This window comes from Varanus komodoensis, unplaced genomic scaffold (assembly GCF_004798865.1).
Source record: "Varanus komodoensis strain SLA01 unplaced genomic scaffold, ASM479886v1 scaffold16, whole genome shotgun sequence".
Classification (NCBI taxonomy): Eukaryota; Metazoa; Chordata; class Lepidosauria; order Squamata; family Varanidae; genus Varanus; species Varanus komodoensis.
The window spans coordinates 2,062,920-2,072,989 of NW_025335468.1; the positions used below are offsets into that span (position 1 = coordinate 2,062,920).

At 41.8% G+C, this 10,070-nt stretch overlaps 1 long non-coding RNA gene across 1 annotated transcript; it reads right to left on the minus strand.

The window, feature by feature from the left end:
* Positions 1–2,499: 2,499 nt before the first annotated feature.
* Positions 2,500–7,742, minus strand: LOC123021332. Its single transcript, XR_006414300.1, has 2 exons — positions 7,365–7,742; positions 2,500–2,733 (listed from the first exon to the last, which is right to left on the minus strand). It is a non-coding gene; the product is annotated as an uncharacterized LOC123021332 (long non-coding RNA).
* Between the last annotated feature and the right edge of the window lie 2,328 nt (positions 7,743–10,070).

Here is a 10,070-nt window from a genome sequence, read left to right on the forward strand (position 1 = left end):
ATATGGAGAGACACAAAGCCCTTAGCCCATTGCCTTAATCTAGAACAGGGTAGGTAACGTGGTGCTCTCAGGCATGGATGCGTCTCCTGACATTTTCCTTGAAACCCACCAGAGTATGATACTTTTCCCAGTGTTCCACAATTCATTTTTGTACTGGCAGCTGCAATTGCTGCAGAATAGATTTCTGTTGCTGTTGAAAACTGGGTTCAAAGGGGATTACTATAGGGGCTCAGACGCCACCTCTGCCTTGTGCTCAGCATTTTGGACAGGTTATTTGTCCTTTGCCACACCTCCCATGACACCAATTTTGTGATGGTGCCCAAAACAGTTTCTCAAATTGCCATACATGCCAATGATCCAAAAAGTTTGCCTGACCCTTATCTGGAGATTATTGTTAATATTATAAACATGCGTTTAAAAAGGAATTTTCTACTTAAGGCTGCAAAGATGTCTCGATACCTTCTATGATGAGCCAACATTGCTTCCATATTGTAGATAGGGGAAATGACAGTTGACAGTGAATACCTTGCCTATGGACATCAGCGAGTTTATGGCAGAAGTGAGATTGGGACCATTTCTGTGACAGCAAAACCCACTGAATTTTTAGATGATGATGATCATGGACCCAGCTAGAAGATTGGAAAATTGCTCTGACCTTTTAGTTGGGTCTCAGCACTCAGGCTGACTTCCTCCCTGCTTGCAGCTGGCACAGAAAGAACCACACCAGCTGCATCTGTGAAGCTTGGGAATGGTGTTTCGAGGGTGGGTTGGGGAGAGAAGACAGACAAGATATGCTGTACCATAGTTCTTCAGCATCCCTCCCTCCCTCCAAACTTCTTCAGCTAGATGGCCACAATTCACTGTCTAGTGAGGTGCAGGGCAGGAGGAGTACAGAAGCAAAGGTCTCCCCTATAATTCTATCCTCTGTAAGAGGTACATGTTTGGAGTGCTTACAGGCATCCTGATTGGATTTCTCCCTCAGCCACTCCCATACACTAGCTGGAGTCATTTTGCCTGTGTTTTGACACAGGTATTAGCCTTGGTAATATAAAATCTTGCACAGTGCTGACTAGCTGCCCCTAATGCTGTTCATGCTAGTGGAGCCTTTCATGACTGATGTTGCACTACTTGCTTGGAAATACTTCTGTACTGCCTTTCAGCCTGCAATTTCTATGACCATTTTCAGGAACAGCCCAAATTTTTAAAAGGATCCTGGCTGCAGAGATTTGCATTCTTCACACTTCTTCCAGGACTATAGTAGATCTGATTTAGGTGTCACAACAGGCACATTTAAGGACTTTCTGCATCACATTTCTAAACTACAAATTAGCCATATGCCGCCAGCTAACATTTTCAAACAGGCATTTCCTAGAAAGCCATTTTGTTCTCTGAGGACTTAGTTTTGTAAATTGCATATACATTTCTTCAATATAAGCCATTTGTAAATATAAATAACAAAGGCAAGAAGGAACTTTGAGGAAGGCTAAGTATATTCTTAATTTCTAGCTTGCAGTCTATATTCAGCCCAACCAGCTGCCCCAACAACCTGCAGAGGCATCAGGTAAGGTTGCACCCTGTATGGACAAATAGAGGGCAGGAGAACAACTGAACAGCTGCGTTCACTTAACGTGACTCTTCCCTTACTTTCCCCGATCAAGGAACGCAAGAAAGGAGCAAAGCCAGGTTGAGACTCGGCACAGTGCCTTGAGGAACTTGAGCATGAGGCACTTGGCCAGCTACTCTGAGACAGTCCACACTGAGGGATGACAGCATGTGACTTGAGGCATGGATAGTATCTGGGGTGTGCATGGAGGTGACAAGTGTGACGAGCACGGGAGCAGCCTGGAACAGTGTGTCAGTGCAGGCCAGTGTTAGTGCCAAAGATGGTGCCTGCTTGTGGAAGTCAGTGAAAGGATGGGAGAAAGCATGCATGAGTTCATCAGCTTCAACTGTAAGGGTGCAGATGACTTCTTAGTACTTCCCATCCTTCTGCTTTCCCAGAAAGTCTAAATTCGTCTAAATTTTGTAGCTGCAGTACAAATCGCCATTATAATTTTTCTCATTTTTTTTTACGGTTAGCATGAAGCAGGCATTAAGCAGTCCAGCATGTTCCCATCCTCTTCCCTGCTAGTGCAAAATGCATGATGGGGTCCTTCTAAAGAGTTATCCCCACCCCATCCTGTTCCAGTCTATTCCTTCTAAAGAGTTATCCCCACCCCATCCTGTTCCAGTCTATTAACTGTCGGGTTCCACATTTGGTATTATTTCATGTCTTCTTTGGGGACAGTGGGAGAGGAGGAGACTGCTATTTTATATGTGCAGCAACCCTACATCTTCTAATATTTAGTTTTATTTAGCCCTGGGAATATTATTTAAGAGAACGCAGGATAAATTGGCAAGGCCTCTCCCATAAAGTACTTCACTTGTAATAAGCCCGCTGGGAAACCCATTTTCCATTTCTGTTATTAGCAGTACACAATGGCTCTGAATAAAAATCCGTTTTAGCTGTAATGATTTAAAATTTATTAATTATAATAACCATCATGGATAACTCTCCATCAGCGAGAGCAGAAGTTTCTTTTTGACATTCTCTTCTTTGTGACTGCATTCATAGTGGATTTCTCCTACTTTTCAGTCACTGGGTCGTCTCTTGTAATCTTCCAGGTGGCTCATAATCCAATAAGATGGGATCAAGATGGCTGCATGTATCACAAGTAGTGCAATAGTTTTATCCTGTAAAGGGAAGAAAGTGAAGTGAATGCTGTGTTTAATATTCCAGATGTAGGAATTTGCTCTGGGCTAAAGGTCCTTTGTCATAATGTAGTTCATGCCAGAAAAAAGTGAGTTGTGTATAAAATTGTAAGTTATGTGTAATTTGCTTTTTCCTACAAGGTGGAAAACTTCACATACAGTATTCATCCTTATTTGAAAGGACTCTCAGTTGTCTCACTAGTACAACTGCCAAGGGACACAGCACTCTGCAGCTCAGGGAAACGGCTCCTCTGAGGGGCGGCTTCTTTACCATATTCTCTTCTGTGAAAGACCCTGGAACCTGGCTCCTAGTGCTAACCAAGAGGGGCTAAAAGGGATTGCCATATGCACACATACAAATAATACACTGTACTTTGCTGTGAATTTGAACTGGGAGTTTGGTGGGTGCTGTCATAAACTGAGAATTCAAAATCTGAGCCTGAGGAATCTGTTGGATCTTATAAGGCCTACTTCAGTTCTGAGGAGGACTTCAAAAAGCACCTGCAATTCATGCCTGCATTTGTTTCTGGACAACTTTGTCAGGCACTGTAATCACTATGTTTGTATGGCATGATTTGACTTAGATTGACCAGTTCATACTATGTATTCTATGAAGTATCATGTACTCTATCAGTTCATACCATGTACTCTATGTGCTGTGCTTCTTAGTCTTGGTGGTCACTTTATTTTCTACTGTACACAACCTGCATCATTTAGCATTAATCGCTTCTAGTCTTTAGAACCTCGTTGCTTGGTAGAAGCAAATGTAGGATTGAACCCAGAAACATATTGCCAGATAGTGATTTTTGGCACAGCAAACCCCTAAGTAACTTACAGGTCTGCAGTTAATCCATTTGCAAGGACATGGTGGCAACAATCTAACCTTCAAGTGTCTTTGCACTACAAACAGTATCAGTCTACCTGACCCAGCCAACTGTAAATCATTTGCGCAAGTTGTAATGTGGACAATCTAGTTGTGCCCCATTCATTCAGTGGGGGGAAAATGTTCAGTTTTTTTGGCCAATCTAACTTGGCCACAAAAAGCAAATATTGAGCATCATCTTTAAAAACATATTTACATATATAAATTTATGCATATAAAACTGCATGCTTTATTCTGAAACTGATACAGTTGTAACAACTGAGGAACTAATACAAGGAGTTTTAAGTTGTAGTAGTGAAATGTGGTTTCTTAATAATAAGCTGCCAGCTTGTATAATGAAGATAAGGGAACATGCCTATAGGCCATAAAAAGTATCAACTGGTTGCAGGTACACTTCTATGTTCATTAATGAAGCACTCTGCTACTGTTACCAATGGGTACTTAAATGTATGTGTGTAATCACAAAATTTAAGTGTGAATACACCTTGTATTGCAAGGAGCTCAGAGTGAGGGAGCAGGGTTACCAATGGGTCTTATGCCTAGATACTGGCAAAGTAGATTTACTTAGGTATAAGGATAAGAAGTGATTATGTTAGTTGTAATATTAAAAATTAGAAATGGGTATTAGTTCTCTGTTCAGTTTTGGAATGCATACAACATTCCATTAGATTAGTATTTTTGGTATAACACTCAGCCAGATTCAAAATTCAAAGATTTTTACACACAAAGGTGAATTGGTTTGTGTTTGTTTTTTAGGGCAACTTGAGAAGGTGAGTGACATTTTCCATGAAAATGCTGAAATGAGGTACTTAAACTCTTGATTTCTGTGTTTACTACACTCAACCAATGAATATCTACACAAATCTTACTGATATTATAGTTGTGCAAATTTGTATGATTGTGTGCTACAGTAGTCTTTCATGCCAATGCAAACAGTTTGGCTTATGCTTTTGATTTGCACCTAAATGCAGCATAAATGTGCCCTAAACCATGTTTCCTGGTACATGTATCAGATCCTGAGAACAAGGATTGTGCAGGCATAATGCTCAAGTTCCTAACAGCTATCTGGACTGAGGAATTACAATGGGCATTGAATTGTTTTTTCATAATGGTTATTTTCAGCAGGAGAAAAATGTGCCTCTGTGTATTAATAGTATGGTTAGCATCACTACAATTAATGAGAGCATACAGCACAGATTCTGCATGGTTCTCAAAACCTCTGCAGGCATTAGACTCTGGGCTAGGTCCCTGGATGCAAGTCCTGAAATGATAATTCAGTCACTTTTACAACAAATAACCTAAGAATGCCTCCAAATCAAGGTATTTTAGTTTGTGGGTACTAATTTTTCCTGCAATAGGAAATATTGCCCATGGAGAGCAATGTAAAACACACCTTTAAGCAGCCATGGGCAAATGGCTCAGGGTGCTCAGATCTATTTGCAAGTTGTTTACAGTGTTTGCACGTTATCAGTGCTTTGCTGTGGGAAATGTGGAAAGTAGTAAACATGTTTGCTGCTTGTACATGTTTGTTTTTGATACATGTTGTGAAGTCATCTGACTTATGGCAACCCTGTGAATTAATACTCCCCAAAATGCCCTGTCCATGACAGCCCTGCTCAAGGCTGTAGCTGCCTTTATGGAACTGATCCACCTTATAACTAGTCTCTTCCTCCTCCTGCCTTTGACTTTCTCAAGCATCATTGCCTTCTCATGATGTACCCAATAGTACAACAAACACATGTTTATTCCATAGTTCAGTAATAATTTACAGCCAGGCTCCAAGTATGCCTGGCAGTAGGGCTGAGAACTAGGCTGCTGCTATTACACATTGGATCTGAACAAACAAACATCAGAAAATTATTTTGAGATTTGGCTCAACCCACTGTTCCTCTTGATTTCATTCACTGCACTGTGAAAGAGTATTTTATATAATGGGAGGATGTTAAACCTTCAGTTTTAAAAGTATGGGGGAGGCTCTTTTAGAGTGAGTTCAGCATTCTAGGCCAGGGGAAGCCAAAGTGATGCCATAGGCACCACTTTCCTTTCTTAAAAATAAAGGATTCTTTTTTCTTTTAAAAGCCACAAAAGCAGAACTTGTAATTTATCAGATCCTGCAAAATTGGTTTCTGTTGCTGCTGAATGTGACTTTGAAGGAATTGAGACTCTGTCTTTTGCTCAGGTTACCTGTCCATTGCTTTTATCCTATCCCATTAGCTGTAAGGCTCCTTGGGTAGGTTATAATTTAAAAGTATGCAATAAAATAACAATATACAATAAAATGTACAAATGTAAAAATAGAAAAAAATTAACAATCTAGCAAAAACACACCATTATAAAACTCCACAGAAACAGATCAGCATAAAATGCACAACAGTGATTTACAACAAAGTATAAAATATTAAAATCATTCTAACAGTTAAAATACCAGGAAAATAAACAGATCTTCGACTGGCACTGAAAATACACAGCACCACACAAACCTCTCCATGGAGGCCCACTGTCTCACCTCCCACTGCAGCCATTTTCTGGGGTTGTCCAGGGCAGTTTCTCAAATTGCCAAATGTGCCCAAAGCTTGAAAGGCTTTGTCTACCCTTATTCTAGGCAGTTATGAATCAGTTGTCTCTCTTGAACAAAAGGCAAGCCTACAGATAAGCTTAAACATGCTTTTTTAAACAGACACTATTTAAACATGCAAGTAGGGCCTGAAATGAATCTTCCTTGGCAGGATTTGTCTCTGAACCCCTGCCCTGTCTTCCCGTCAAAAATTGCCTCTGTAAAGCTTACTTCCCCCTGAAGTGCTAGTCCTGCAAAAGCAACTGAGGGATTTTCAGTGGGAAAAAGGCAATTGCAATTAACTCCAGCCCCTCAATTTGTGAGCAGAATCCGGCTTCAGAAGGTGTTTTTTTTACAGAGGAAGAACTGCTCGGCTCTGTTAGAGTCACCCTGCGTGAATTTTCATGGGTGAAATTGTTAGCAGGATCAAGAGGGAATTAATGATAATGAGGCATTCATTTTGTTTCATTGGGTTCAATAACAGATCACAAGTTTTTTGATAACCATTGTGTCTACTTCTTCTATGAAATTTAAGGTAAATTTATATCGGGTCCTCTGGCAGGCCATATGAGAAGTACTTTCTCTTAGCTAGGGTATGATTGCAAGGTTGGGAGTACCTCCCTTTATATTCGTCCTCTGTTATGGTTTCACTTCTAACCCATTTTAATCGGCCTGGAAACACATTAAAGGGCCTGGTTTTCTTTGATCCTCAAAATCTGAAACCAAAATAAAAAAGACGAAAACAGGTAACTTCCTACTCTGCCTCATAATGCAGGTTATCTCTAGCAAAGCCAAAAACATGGCTTTAGGATTATAACGTTTGACACTCAGTTTAGGTGATTCTATTTCTCCTGTTCTTCTGAAACCTGAATGTGAATTCTAATTATGTAAAAAATCCACTGCATTCTATTTCAATCATTCCATTAATTTTAATTACATTTCCTATACTTTCCAACAGTCAAATCTCTCTGCAGAGCCTTGGCTACTGGCGGTATAAAAATGGTATGAAAAAGCTTAACTATATTATTTTGTTACTTTAAAATATAAAATTATATAAATATAAAATATAAGGACTATGCACAAACATTTCAGAGACGCACATACACAATTATAACGTTAAGCTTATAAAGCACTGCGCTACCTTCCTGTTGATGGGGGGGGGGTCAAAATACTTACAGTGGCTGTTAGGATTTCTTGAGGTGGTTTGGAGAGTACATTCGCTCTAGGAACGATCTGAGTCCGCACTGTCGCGTTCAGGAACCTGAATGCCTTCTGAAAGCCCCGCATCTTGTCCAGGAGATTTGTTTGTCGACCCCCGAAGGTCCTGCCGCAAATGCGTGTAGGCCCGGCCGCAGCAGCGTTAACGACTCCGCCTCCGCGAATGGCAGCTGGAGCGCTGCAGAAGGTCGAAGCGAGGCGCTCTTCCCGTGGCTCAGTTCCCGCGAGACGGACTTAGCGCCGCCCGCCGCCCGCGGCCTTTCCTGTCTCCTTCGCCCGGACCGTGCAGCGCTCAAGGTTAAAAGGAGGGCGGGGCGGCGCGTCGGCCTCGGAGCCTGCGTGAAGAGAGCGCTCGCCCGCGCCGGCTGTTGCTAAAGGCCCCTGCGCAGCGAGGCGGGGAGCGGGAAGGAAGATTCCCCGCGTGTCGGGACCAGTGAAGGTTGGACTGTTCGGGCTGCGATGGCGCCAAAAGAAAGCACCAGGCCGACGCTGAAGTATAATCACGCCAGTGGAGACCAGCCATTAATTTTATTCAAAGAACATTCCCCCCGCATCCCAAGATAGTAGCAGGGTGATTATGGTGATGGGGATGTCGACCTTCCCCGCATTATTTTTCCTACTTTCTGCATAGTTCCCAGAACTGGTCGTTATTTTTTCAATAGACCTCTGCCGTTTCTAATTCCCACAGCACAGGCAGGGGCATCTGCAGGGATTTTCCCAAGGTATTTGCCCAGCGATTTGTACTTGTAATTCATGTGCATGGTTGCGTTGCTACTTTTCACCCTTTTCTTTGCATTGCATTTCATGACATTTGGAAGCCTACACAAAGTAGAAGATCCTGGGAACTGAACAACAGTAATGCAGAATGTTAGGTATTCCAGATACATCATGAACTCCAGCAAAACTTACTTTGGAATGAGGAATAAAACAACAGAATACAGAGAGAGAGAAGGGGGGGGACAAATCCACAAGCACAGACGTGCCTTGTGCCATCGTTGCCTTTGTCTCGATAACTTGCCCTGGAACGATTTCCTTCATCTTGAAAAAAATGGTGAATAAAATCTATAGCATCCTTCTCCAACTTGGTATCCTCCAGATATTTTAGACTGCCAATTCCCAGCATTCTGACTCTGGCCATGGTGGCTATTACTCTCTGGAGCTGATGCCCAAAATACTTGAAAGTTGTATGGGAGTCTTTCAGGAATGGCTGTATAGAATGGGTACTTATTTCCATATGTGGTGGGAATGTGAAAATACTGTGAAATTTTGGAGAGTGGTTTTCAAGAAAAATAATAAATTATTAAATTTAAATATTGAAGCAGACCCTGGAATTGCATTATTCCATTATTTCATGAAAGGAAATGGAATATTTAAAATTAATAAGAAATGTATTAACAGCTGTAAGATTAATATCAGCAAAGAATTGGAAGAGAGTAGGAGGCACTATTCCACTCTTATCTGGCTGTGTCCAGAGGGTGGTGCTGGGGGACAGCGGCTCTGCCACATGGCCTTTGTGCCATGGGGTTCTGCAGGAATCTGCGCTGTCTCCGCTGCTTTCCAACATATACATGAAACTGCTGGGAGAGGTCATCAGGAGATTTGTGCTGAGGTGTCAGCAATATGCTGACAATACTCAGCTCTACCTCTCATTTCATCTAATCCAGGTGAGGCTATCTCTGTCCTAAACCAATGCCTGGACTCGATAATGGTCTGGATGAGGGCCAAGAAACTGAAAATTCAGACAAACCAGAGGTGCTATTAGTAGGGGATCTGTCCGACAGGATGGAGGGGCATGCCCTGTCCCTGATGGAGTCTCACTCCGCCTCAGGGACAGGGTTCATAGTTTGGGGGTGTTCCTGGACCCAGGTCTGTCCTTGGAAGCACATGTGGATTCAGAGTCCAGGGATGCCTTCTTACAGCTATATCAAATTTACTATGTCCCTACTTGGATGGACAGAGCCTGAAAACAGTCAACCATGCCCTGGTGACATCCAGGATAGATTACTGCAACATGTGCTATGTGGGGCTGCCCTTGAAGACAGTCTGGAAATTGCAACTGGTACAAAATTGAACAGCAAGGATGTTAACGAGTGCACTTTTTAGGGTGCATATCACTCCATTGCTGAAGAATTGCACTGGCTACCAGTTGCTGCCCGGGCCCAATTCAAGGTGTTTGTTATGACATATAAAGTCCTAAATGACTTAGAGCCCAGCTACCTGACAGACAATCTCCTCTCATATGAACCTGCCCATCTCTTAAGATCAGGTCAGGAGGCCCTTCTGCAACTGCCATCCCCCAAAGAGGTGAGAGGGATAGCAAATAGAAGAAAGGCCTTCTCAGTGGCTGCTCCCTGCCTTTCGTATAGTCTCCCTAGGGATGTACACCTGGCACCGTCTCTATTATTGTTTTGGTGCCAGGCAAAAATGTTCCTTTTTAGTAACTTTTAAAATAATTGATCCTGCCTTCCCATTCACTTGTCTGTTATGTTGTTGTTATTATGTTTTAAATTTTGATTATGACATATTTTATTGTTTGTTTATTGTTGTATGTATTTATACTTTTTATTGTAAGCCACCTTGAGACCTTTGGGTAGTAAGTGACATATAAATGGAAATATAAATAAAATAAATAAAAATTGTGATTTCCAATTAAGTGAATGGTGT